The sequence below is a fragment of the Centroberyx affinis genome, unplaced genomic scaffold (genome assembly GCF_046629955.1).
Source record: "Centroberyx affinis isolate AG114_WGS23_722 - 3 ecotype Tasmania unplaced genomic scaffold, CSIRO-AGI_Caff_v1 ptg001292l_1, whole genome shotgun sequence".
Lineage (NCBI taxonomy): Eukaryota > Metazoa > Chordata > Actinopteri > Beryciformes > Berycidae > Centroberyx > Centroberyx affinis.
In genome coordinates this window covers 607,501-619,669 of record NW_027279798.1, presented here as the reverse complement: position 1 = coordinate 619,669, position 12,169 = coordinate 607,501, and the positions used below count along the sequence as shown (strand labels likewise).

Genomic DNA, 12,169 nt, shown 5'->3' with positions numbered 1-12,169 from the left:
ATGACGTCCCCCAAAAACAAAGCCAAGAAGAAACCACCCAAAGACAGCATGACGCTGCTGCCCTGCTTCTATTTTGTAGAGGTACATTAGTGTGTGTGTGTGTGTCAATGTGATGCGACTGTAGACAGATTGGATGGATTGATGAGTCATTATATCTATAAACCAATACTCATTCTACATGACTCACTGGATTTACTGGATCAATAAGTGGATGAATCAGTCTTGCTACAGTATATACTAATACCAAAACTCAATCTTTTCTGTGTGTGTGTGTGTGTGTGTGTGTGTGTGTGTGTGTGTGTGTGTGTGTGTGTGTGTGTGTGTGCATCTGCGCACCAGTGTGGTCAGTGCGCAGATTGATGTTTTTCACAAACAAATATTACGCTGTCGGCACTTTTTGCTTTGCCCTTGTGTGTGTGTGTGTGTGTGTGTGTGTGTGTACAAGCCTATGCATGTGTGTCACTGTGATGAGAGTATAGATGGAAGATTGAATGAATTACTCCTCCTATGTACACCGCACACAAGCAAATATAAATAAATAAGTGCTAGTCACTCTTTGCTTTATCCTTGTCCTTGTGCGTGGGGCGGGGCATGTGTGTTTATGTTTATGTGTGTGTGTTGTGTGTGTGTGTGTGTGTGTGTGTGTGTGTGTGTGTGTGTGTGTGCACGTGCCTGTCCAGCTCCCCATCGTCCTGTCCTCTCTGGTGTCCCTGTACTTCCTGGAGCTGACAGATGTGTTGTCCCCGGCGATGGTGGGCTTCCGTTGCCATGACCGTGACCTCTCCATGCCCTACGTGGAGACGGGCGATGAGCTCATCCCTCTCCTGATGCTGCTGAGTTTGGCCTTCGCCGGGCCCGCAGCCTCCGTAAGTCCGTCACACACATTTCACACACACACACACACACACACACACACACACACATCAAACAAATTAACAGCAAAAGTACATACCCACATACACATAATGTAAAAATGTACATACACATACAGACACACGCAGACATCACAAAAACATACACACAGATATAGGAAACATGCTTTCCCATGCATGCATACACACACAAACGCAGACACATAGACCACTGGTTCTCAAAAGTGGGGTCCTGGGCCTCTCATGGGTCCTTGAGGGGGATTGAGGGGGTCCCTAGCAAAATGAGGAGTAGTTTAAATGCACTATTATTCAATTCACTAGAAATTGTCCCGCTTAAAGAATGTATTATAATGTAATCATAGGTTTTACTCTTCCTATCTCCAATGTACAGTGTAGACAAATTAACAACAACAACAACAACAACAAAAAACGTCCCATATGGGGGTCACTGGGACAAAATCTGATCAAATGAGGGGGGTTATGGGGCCTAATGTGTGTCTATTTGGGGGTTCTACACACATACACACACATCACATAAAAACGCCCCCATACATACATACTGTATACTGTATATCACACAAATATGCAAACGTATAGATTCCTGAATACTCACAAAGTAAATTCAGTCTCCCTTCAGAAATGCAGATCAATGGACACATTGATAAATACACACCTGGCATACCAATACACGCCATCAAACACGCCATGGGCCTTCCAATCGATACACACACACACACACACACATACATACACACACACACTCACTGCTAATCCATCAGCAGCATGGGAACAAGCAGAGGGCTCATCTATCACCCTGATTGGAGGTGATCACTATTCAATAGCACCTCACCTCCGTTCTCTGTCTGTCTTTCTCTCTCACTGTAGATCAAGATGGGGGGAAACTGGATATTGGACGTTAATAACACTTCATCGTTTTTTCCTCTCTCTCTCTCTCTCTCTCTCTCTCTCTCCTACTGTGTACACTATGATGGCAGAACACAGGATATTCAACATAAATAACATCCCTTCTTTCACAGCATATTCAAAAATATCAACATTTTCTAATTTTCTGTCTCTCTCCATTCTCCCTCTCTCTCATTCTCTTCTACACTCCCTCCCTCTCTCACTCTCCACCTCCATCTCTCTCTCTGCAGATCATGATGGGGGAGGGCGTGATGTACTGTATGCAGTCTAAAATGAAGACCTGTCCCAAGTCGGAGACCAGCATCAACGCCGGAGGCTGCAACTTCAACTCCTTCCTACGCAGGACTGTGCGGTTCGTTGGTACGTCCTTTTGTTTTTCCTGGTTACACTGAAGACAATGTACAATTTTAGGTGTTAAGCTGACACTCTTATCCACAGCAGCTTACAGTGAGTGAGCAGGGGTGCAGTGTCTCTTTACAGTGAACTTTGACAGGACACATGGCTGTTGATGGACACAATTTTGACTGTTACAAGGCTTGAAGCATTGTTTCCTATAGAGTTTTTAGTAATCATTGAAATAATTGAGCTTTATCCCTTCATTTATGTGCATTATCACTGTGCAAATAAACTAAACTAAACTAAAGCTGCCATAGCATTCAAGTAATCCCTGCTGTCTGTAGTCGTGGCATAAAGTGCTGTAGGAGACTATTGTGTTGGTTAGTTTACATTAGATTAAATTATATCAGATAAGCCTTCCCAATAGCCTTCACTTTGGGTCGGCAAAAGAGAAAGATATTTAATTTTTTGGCTGGGGCTCCACCTTTATTCCACTTTTTAGAGTAGAGAAATAAGCTAATTACATGGAATAAATGAAGGGTGACTTCATGCAGTGAAACAGGCAAGGTATAATGCTCCACAGGAAATATCTGGAGGCAGAATTTGAGCCTTGATGTGGAAAGAGTAATTAATTCACCTTACCAAATTTCACTATTCATAATGAAAAAAAAAACTGAAGTCTTGTGATGTTATTTAAGCTTGTTGGAGCAAATTCAAGGTTGTTTTCGGAAACTTTCATAAATGAACGGCACAATGTGAAGAAGCCACCAGAGGCTTTTAGTTAATTTACCAAGCTGCCTTACCGTGACTTTGTCTTGCTCTCACCTGCTCTCTCTCTCTCTCTCTGTCTCTCTCTCTCTCTCTCTCTGTGTGTGTGTCTCTCTCCCTCTCTCCCTCAGGTGTTCATGTGTTCGGTCTCCTGGCAACAGCCCTGGTGACAGATGTCATCCAGTTGGCTACAGGTTACCACGCCCCTTTCTTCCTCACCGTCTGCCAGCCCAATTACACGGCACCCGGAGTGTCATGTGACAACAACGCCTACATCACACAGGACATCTGCATGGGGAAAGACCAGTATGCCATCATGTCAGCTAGGTGAGTCACACACACACACACACAATACACACACACACACGCACAAGGCTTTCAAAGAGCTCCCTACAGACACACTTAAGAAAAACAGAATGCTTTCTTGTTTTTTGCATCACCATACAGTATGTGAACAAATCCAGATTCTGTGCAGGCCCACGGTGCATTTGTGTGCACATAAATAATTATCAATTGATTTGAATGTGATGATCTCTGCTCTCTGGCTCCCTAATTGATCAGCTGCTTTCATCTCTCATCTCAATACAGTAACGTTACATTACTTGTCTTGCTAGTTAATGTTAGCAATTGAACCATTAGCAAAGATAGTTTATAGCATGTTACATACATACATAGACGCACTATGTATACAACAGTGTGCTTTATTTTTAAAATGCTAGAATATGTGTTGTCTTATGATTCTCAGAAGGTTTATATATGCTGTATACATCACTATCTTGCAGAAGTTCATGCAAACTAATAGACAAAGAACCCAAAAAGATGTTTTCCCATTGTGTGACATCATCAAAACTCATTTGCATTTGAAGAGGAAAATTACAACTAAGATGTGAATTTTTATAGTTTAAGTTAAATTTCAAAAAAAAATACTAATTAATTTTATACGTCTCAAAGAACAAATCAAGAAACTTGATTTGTACAAATTGACTTTTATAGCAGCATGACAAAGTTTCATAACGCCCAGCTGTAGCATCTCACTTCCAGTTGCACTCTTTAAGACAACACACAGGCACAGGTCAGACAAACACACCAGCTACAGCACATCAAACAGGCGTGATAAGTGCATACAGACAAGAAAGATTACAGCTTAATGGTGTTGATACAGGGATAATCTCAGTGGTACAAGCGCACACACGCATGCACACACACACAGTGCCTTAAAAAGGGAAGTTAAACAACAAGATTACGTTTTTTTAATAAAACATACACATTTGATTGGAATCTAAATGAGCATCTTTGACCTGAACTCACTCACTCACGCTCCCTTGATATTCCCCCAGCACCCCATGGTATCCTATTTATGTTTATTAATGCTCAAATCCAAGGACACGCACTCTCCTTGACACACACACACACACACACACACACACACAGGCAGGCACATTGTGGGGTTCTTTTATACACACACAAAATCACAAACAACAGGAGAAGGCATGACAGTTTTATTCAAGTTCAGAGAGGCAATAAACACACACACACACACTCCAAACCACACACTCAATTCTGTTCACATCAGCACAGCACTGGTATGAAACAATAAATTCCTCTCCATCTCCCTCGTTCCCCTCTTCCCTCACTCTTTCACCGCTAACTCTGTCTTTTCTCTCCCTTTCTCCCCTCAGGAAAACATTTCCATCGCAGCATGCAACGCTCTCTGGCTTCGCTGCTGTCTATATTTCCGTAAGCACTTCCGGTGTCTTGCTTTTGGCCTGTTTGTGTGTACTGTGTGCCTGTGTTTGTGTGTACTGTGTGCCTGTGTGTGTGTGTGTGTGTGTGTGTGTGTGTGTGGTTTGGATAGGTGTGTCTCTCTTGCTGAGCATATAACAGTTAATTCAGTGTGTCTCTAAAGTGGTAATCTGTTTTTTTTTTTTTATTATTTTGGCGACATCTTTGGTGATAAGCGTTTATCTCTGTGGTGTTTTTGCCAGAGTTCACCTGTCAATCAAACAGTGTGGGCGGAGCTTGGATTTTCTGTTGATGAAGTTTGAGTTTCTGTAGGTGGCGCTCTTTTCTTTGTTCAGCCATGGTGGCTATCGCTGCTCATGCTAACTACCCGGTTCTTCTTCTATTTATTCCAAACAAATTGCTGTTGTTGCTGCTGGAATAAAAAAAAAAAAAACTTATAAAACGCATCACTTCCTGTGTGCCGGAGGATTTTTCCCGGGAAACAGCTACCTGACACCGGGTGTTTAGAGCAACAAATGCAGCCCATGTAAAAGCTTCATGAGCTGGGTATAGCTTGAATCACTATTGCGTTATATCAATCGCCTAGAAGCCTAGAAAAAAACATACATTTATTTATATAAAAATGTCGCGGATTGTTACTCTAAGGGATAATTAATGTGATGTGGTTATGTGGTTATTTTGGATTCAGGGTTGTCTAAGAACCTCCACAAGGCAAAGCTGGGATGCAGAGACAAGCCTCAGGCCAAAGAACCGTCTGAGTATCACATTAAAAAATGAACAGGAGTTATCTTTTGAAGTTAGATTTCATAATCATTTCAAGGGTTACATCCCGTGACGGCACGTCCACTGGGCAACTTTTGTGCTGTGCTGCAGTCAGCGGCTGACTGCAGCAGTATGAGAACTGTATTGCAAAGTAGCACTGTCATCTTTCCATGAGTTAACACCCCCCCCCCTCCCCTCTTCTCTCCAGTGGCTACTGCTACTAGCTACTGGACACATCACTGCTGCCTCACTGAGCCCAGTGTGTGCTCATTAAGGCTCACCGGACAGATTTCTGATGGGGTAGAGGAGGGAAAGTGCGGGAGAAAAGGGAAGGAAGGGAGGGAAGAAGAAAGCAGCTGTTTGGGTTGCCGGAGTTGAGGCATGTTGTCTAAACTCCGCCAAGTGGAGCAGCAGCTCAAACACAACCATGTTGTCAGATTTTTTTCTTCAGTATTGTTCTAAAAAAAATATCCATCTTAACAACTTTTACTCTTATTTTCAGTCTTATAATCTTAAAATCTTCTACAATTTTACAATGGGGTGAGATACATCCACTTGTTTCCAGTGTATAGCTTCACTTCTTTGTGGACTTTTCTAGAAATGTCTTTAAATGAGGCAGAATAAGACCGATCACTCCCCTAGCATTGAGAATGACATTGATTCAGGGAAATTGTTGAAGCAAGTAGAATTGCATTGGAAACAAGGGAAATATCAACCTTTTGGCAGATTGTTTTCACTTTCTTCAAGAAAAATTTGATTTTTAGACTCGATGGACAAGCTTGTTAAGATGGATATTTTTGCAGTGCATGGTTTCCTGCCACTCAGCTGTCCCCCACTCTCCCTCACTGAAACCTGGTGTGCGTGCAGAGTGTGTGAATGTGCCTGTAAATATATTATGCCTGTCTGCCTGTCTCTCTCGCCCTCTCCCTCTCACTCATTTTACTGCTGAAAATTATTCATCTTGATAAGCCATTTAACCTCGAATTCGGTGTCCAATTTGCCTTAAAACGGGTGAAAAGCTCTGCCTATGGGGTGAGATGGTTTCACTTCCATCCAGTATTTTCTTGAAACAAGTAAAAAATATCTTGAAATAAGGCAGTTCAATTAACTTGTTCAAGATGATGTCACTTCAAGAAAATATTTGAAATAAGTGGAGTTGCATTAGAAACGTGGCAGAAGTTTTTACTTTTTAACAAAGATATACACAATATTTAAAAAATTAAATGACTTTAAATACTATAGTTATATATTAGCTTTATGTCTTTATATTCAGGGGTAACTCGCTGTGTGTCTGCAGTGTGTCATCATGTCTTTAATTGCATTTAAATCCCTATCTCTATATGTCTGACCATCTGTGTCTTTATCTGTCTCTTGCTCAGATGTATTTCAATGCCAGCATCAGCAGCACCACCAAGCTGCTGAAGCCGTTGTTGGTGTTTGCGTTCTGCATGGCGGCGGGCCTAGCTGGGCTGACACAGATAACTCAGCACCGCAGTCACCCCATAGACGTCTATGTGGGATACCTCATAGGAGCAGGCATCGGAGTCTATCTGGTTAGTTAAACAAGCTGTGTGTGTGTGTGTGAGTGTATAACAACCATAGCGAGAGATTTTATCTTCCATCCAGACTTATCATGCTTATTACAAAATATCTTTGATTTTAAGTCCAATACATTAACTTAATATTGCTGGTTTCAAGATATTTCACTTGTTTCATGATAATGTAACTGGCTCCAAGACATTTACTTTGAAACAAGTGAAATTATCTTAAAATGGATTTCCTATTTCAAGATTTAGTTTTTGAAGTGAGTGTGTGCCTGTGCATGTGTGTTTGCATATAGGGATTTGTCCAAGCATTGGGATGTGTTTTGTCTTGAGGGAGTAGTTTGCACTGCAGTGGAGTAAACATAAATAGATATGTTTTGTTTTTTTTAAATGTACTTTAGTTTTCCTGTAGCCAAATTTTCCCATTGTATTATCTTAACAGTATCGCAGCCTGTGTTAACAAATGCTTCTTTTTTCATCACCTCTCACTGTGGTTTCCACACTTTCTCTCCCAGCAGTTTTTTTGGCAGGCTATATATAGCCTTTTCTATTACTGAGGGAAGGGAGAGAGAATGAATAATCCGATAAGAATTCTCTGGAACAATTTCACACTTCATTTTAAGAAAACTTGTCGTTGCCATTTTCCACGCTTCCCTCCTCCTCTCACTCTCTTTCTCTCATCTTTCACTTTTGAAGAGAGAGAGCATTTCCTCTCGTCATTAAAGGATGAATTCTGAGAAAGGGGGAAGAGAAAGAGACTGATTCATGCTGACCTCACACTAAACAGAAGAAAGAGGGAGAGACTCCTATTCATGCACTTGAGTTTGCTCCCCACTAATAGGAAAATCAAATTTTTTTTCCCTCCCAAAGATTAAAGAAAAGACATTTTCACGCTCCAGTGCTTTATGTAACATGCTGGGTACTTCTTTCTCCTCACTCATTCCCTCTCCCCGCCTCCCTCCCTGTGCCCCTCTGTCTTCTGTCAGGCTGTGTATGCAGTGGGAAACTTCAAAGCATCAGAGGAGGATGCTCTTCCCCCACCCAGACCGGGCCTGGCCCAGCAGAAGGACCAGCTGCGGGTGCTGAGCCAGCGGAGCCACGACTCCCTGTACAGGAAGACTCCCAGGAGCTCAGAGAGCAGAGAGGAGCTGGGGGTGGGGCTGGGGCCGGGGGGCGCAGCAAGGTGAGGAGGGAGAAGGCGTCCCTGGCCTCCCTCAAACGAGCGAGCGCTGACGTGGAGCTCCTGGCACCCCGGGGTCCCATGGGCAAGGAAACCATGGTAACCTTCAGCAACACCTTGCCCCGCGTCGCTAACGGCAACAGCCCCATCTCTCCCACAGAGGAGCCGGCCGCCGCGCAGCGTCACATGACCTTCCACGTGCCCTTTGACCCCAGAGGTCTCGGCAGCTGGTGTCGGAGTGGAAGCAGCGCTCGCTGGAGCTCCGCAGCCAGAGCTCCCGGGACGAGGAGGAGGACATGGACAGGATAGACGGGAGAGACGGAGGAGAGGAAGGGGGAGCGGGAGGAGGAGAGGGAGGAGAACAGGGGATGCCTTCCTCCCTCTATCCCACGGTGCAAGCCAACAGGGGCACCGCCACGCCAACCGGGGCCAGGGTGGTGGTTGCACCCCCGCTGGTCCACATCCCCGAGGAGGCATCTCGGCCCCCGCCCGTCTCCCCCAAGAGCGCCAAAACCCGTGCCAAGTGGCTGTCGCTCACCGAGGCAGGAGGGGCCAAAGAGCCGGGACCGGGGCCCATCGCAGTGTCGACCCCTCGTGTTCCCAACTCTCTGCCCAACCAGCCGCCCGGCCAGCCCAGAGTCATGCAGGTGAGATAGAAATTAGAAAGTAAATGCCTGCAAATCACTCTAACTACAGTGCCTCTGAGCAGTCATTTTTCCTACATTGCCACTTTAATTTCAACTGGCACGCATCCAGTTCTGAAAAATATAGTTTAGAACGGAGAAGAAATTGAGCAGCTGCCAAACATTATGTGCACAACGTTTATGATTTATTTTGCGGGTAAAATCAAAACAGAACAACACTGTTAGAGGCTATTTCACTGATTAGTTACCAAAATGAAAAGCTCTTAAGAGGCCTCCAGCAGTAATTATTTTTCGACTCAAATATTATTGAAATCATCCGTGACAGATATAAAATATGTTACAGTTACCCTTTACAATGTTAAGCATTGTAGAAGTCCCCGCACCCTGGATCCGTCCCGCCACAGCGCAGTTGTGCAGCAATAATTTGCCGTTGCATGCATGCAGTAAAATGTAGGAGGTCTGTAGCAGCTGCATCTCTATGTGCATTTTGATTTGACAGATTTTCCTCTCTCCTGCAGGTCATAGCCATGTCCAAGCAGCAGGGCCACGGTCCAGTCACGTCCTCCTCTAAGACCTCCGAGGCCGGCTCTTCCTGCGGCGGCGGGTCTTCCAACAGCTCCGAGTCGCCCTACTACCGGATCCCCTCCGACCGAGACAGCTGCACCGGGAGCAACCCAGGAAGCGTCACCGGCAGCGTCACCGGGAGCGGAAGCATCGTCACCATCGACGCCCACGCCCCCCACCACCCGGTGGTGCGCGTGTCGGCCAGCAACGGGAAGCCGTGGGAGTGGAGGAACACCATCAGCGGTAACATGATGAGCGGCGACACGGCGGCGGAGAAACACCGGGCGGCGCTGCAGCGGCAGGACAATGTCGGTCAGTACCGGGATTACCGGACGCTCCCGATGAAAACGGACTCGCTCTGCTCCTCCTCGACCAGCGGCGGCGAGGGCGACTCCTCCCAGCTGCCTCCGCCGCCTCTCCCCACCTCCTCCTCCCCGCTCCCTCCGCCGCCCCAGCTGCTCTCCTCCCCTCTCCCGCCGCCCCCTCACCCGTCCTCCTCCCCCATGCCTCCCCTTCCTCACCCGAGCTGCTCTTCTCCCATGCTTCCTCCTCCTCCCCACCCCGCCTCCTCCCAAATGCCTCCCCCTCCTCACCCGTCCTCCTCTCAAATGCCCCTGCCTCCCCCTCCGCACCCCTCCTCCATGCCTCTGCCTCCTCACCCGTCCTGCTCCAGCATGCTCCCGCCTCCTCCCCACCCCGACTTACTGATGGACGGTCACAGCCAGGCGCTGTCCCGCTCCTCCACCCTGCCTCGCCGGCCCTCCGTCTCCGCCCACAGCCACGCCGAACAGGAGCACTACTACAAGACCATGCAGAACGAGAGGATGTTATAGTAGAGTGGCGAGACCGCAGTCGTCGTTGTCATATCGATGATTCTACTTCAGGGTTTGGACAAGAGGACTCGACTGAGAGAGACAGTGAGAGAGAGTAGGTTGTAGCAGGTGACATTAGAGATTTAGGACTTTTTCGTGGTGGTGAAAAGTGAAAAGATGACAGAGACGTTTTGAGACTGTGAAACCAGAACAGCAGCTTCATTCAGAATGCTGGAAACAAAGAGACAGCAGGGGTGGAGGGCTATGGGGAGGTCTGGCAGCTCGCACACACACAGCAGGGGATCTAGTTTTCCCCCCTCTGCAGGAGTCCTGCTCACACGCACCGCCCACAGCGCTGGCTCAACGGCCCTGACTGGAAAAGAACAGACAAGGGAAGGAAGCGGAGAGAAAGAGGGCAGGCTTAAGAATAAAAACAATTCAGCTCACCACTGGTTTCGGCACGCATGTCCTCCGTGTGTCTTTCTCGGACAGCGACACACTAGAAGGAGGAAGGGGAAGAGGATGAGTCTGAAAGAGAGGCATCACAATGATCGGTCTGGTATCTGCTTGATCAGGTTTCCCCTGAGACAGGGAACAAGACTGAGAAAACAAAACAACCGCAGGCAATACTAGCTCTGCTTAAACTAGCTCAGCTCTCTCAGGTTGCCAGCCATTACACACAAACGGAGAACCTACTGTTGTAAAAACAATCATGCATCCAAAAACAAGGGATTTTCGCTCCAGATAAAGAGAAAAATGCAGTAATGTTGTGTACCAATCACAGCTTCATATTAACCACGACCACAAAAGAATGAGAAACCTTGAGGAGGATTGTCTTTTTTAACCCTCTGAATAAACAAACCAAATGGGTAATTCTATCTTTGACGCCAAGCAAATCTGCCAGCAGCCACCAGTGAGAGCCAGCTTGGGAAGCGCTACTTCTGGAGAGGAGAAGAGGAGGAGGAGGAGCAGGAGGAGGAGGAGGAGGATCACGCACAGTTGGGTACCCCTGCACGGACGTCACCGAATGGATTACTGTTGTAAACATGAGAGGCGGCGGAATGGGAAGAGAATTGTTGAGAAAGTGGAGGGGGTGGCTGGTTCGCATGGCGCAGCCAGCCAGCCAGTCTGTCTTTGCTGTGTGCGAAACCTGCCGCGGAGACCGAAGCAGCACTAAGGAGATTAGCGTTTGTTTATCAAACCGCGCAAGCACACTCTTCCCTCCTTATCCCCTTCGCACTTGGCCCGCCGGCCAATCACAATGCAAATTGGGACTCGTATCCAGTATCCAGTCAGGTCACTTCTGCATCCGCTAGACTAGAGGCGGAGGATGACGAGGGAATGTCAATGGAAAGCAGCCTAGCCAGTAGTGCGGCCCACCATCACCTCCACCATACACATGGCCCATCCAGGTACTTGTGGGGTGCAGCTTACTGGCTTGTGTTGCTACCAGTCTCTCTTTATACCTTTTAGCATTACAAAGATTTTTAGTTGTTCCCATTTTGCAGTGGAAAAAGTCTAATATGTAAAAAATGACAGTGTAAACAGCCTAATATGAAAAAAACTGACACGACTAACACCATGATGGGCTTGCAAAATGAAAAAACATGAAAAGAATCTGGTTCACTGAGGATCTAAAAATACAGTTGGAACAGAAATCTATGAGTGGGGAAGAAGTGTGTTCTCTGCTAGTGTTTTTCCTGCTCACACCTGCCTCTCCGTGTGTATCTATGCTATGTTGTATAAAGTTATCATCTGGTAGCTATCATTCCATGCTTTTTGTTTATTTTCCATTTTAAACTACCACAAGATACTCCGTCCAATGAAAAGCGCTTTATTTTAGATCATATTTTCATGAAAGAAACCTCTACATTAAGGATTTTACAGACTCACACACACCCATTGCACCACACCATGTGAAGGATATATGAACTGATAATGTAAAGTTGTGCTGGGAAGGGGCTGCGTTACATGGAACGAGTTGTATTTTGTAGTGGAGCTCCTCTTTGGACGAGGAGCT

The 12,169-nt window shown here is 46.1% G+C and overlaps 1 pseudogene; it reads left to right on the top strand.

The window, feature by feature from the left end:
• LOC139649109 (phospholipid phosphatase-related protein type 3-like) lies at positions 1 to 10,170 on the top strand (annotated as a pseudogene).
• The last annotated feature ends 1,999 nt before the right edge of the window (positions 10,171 to 12,169 follow it).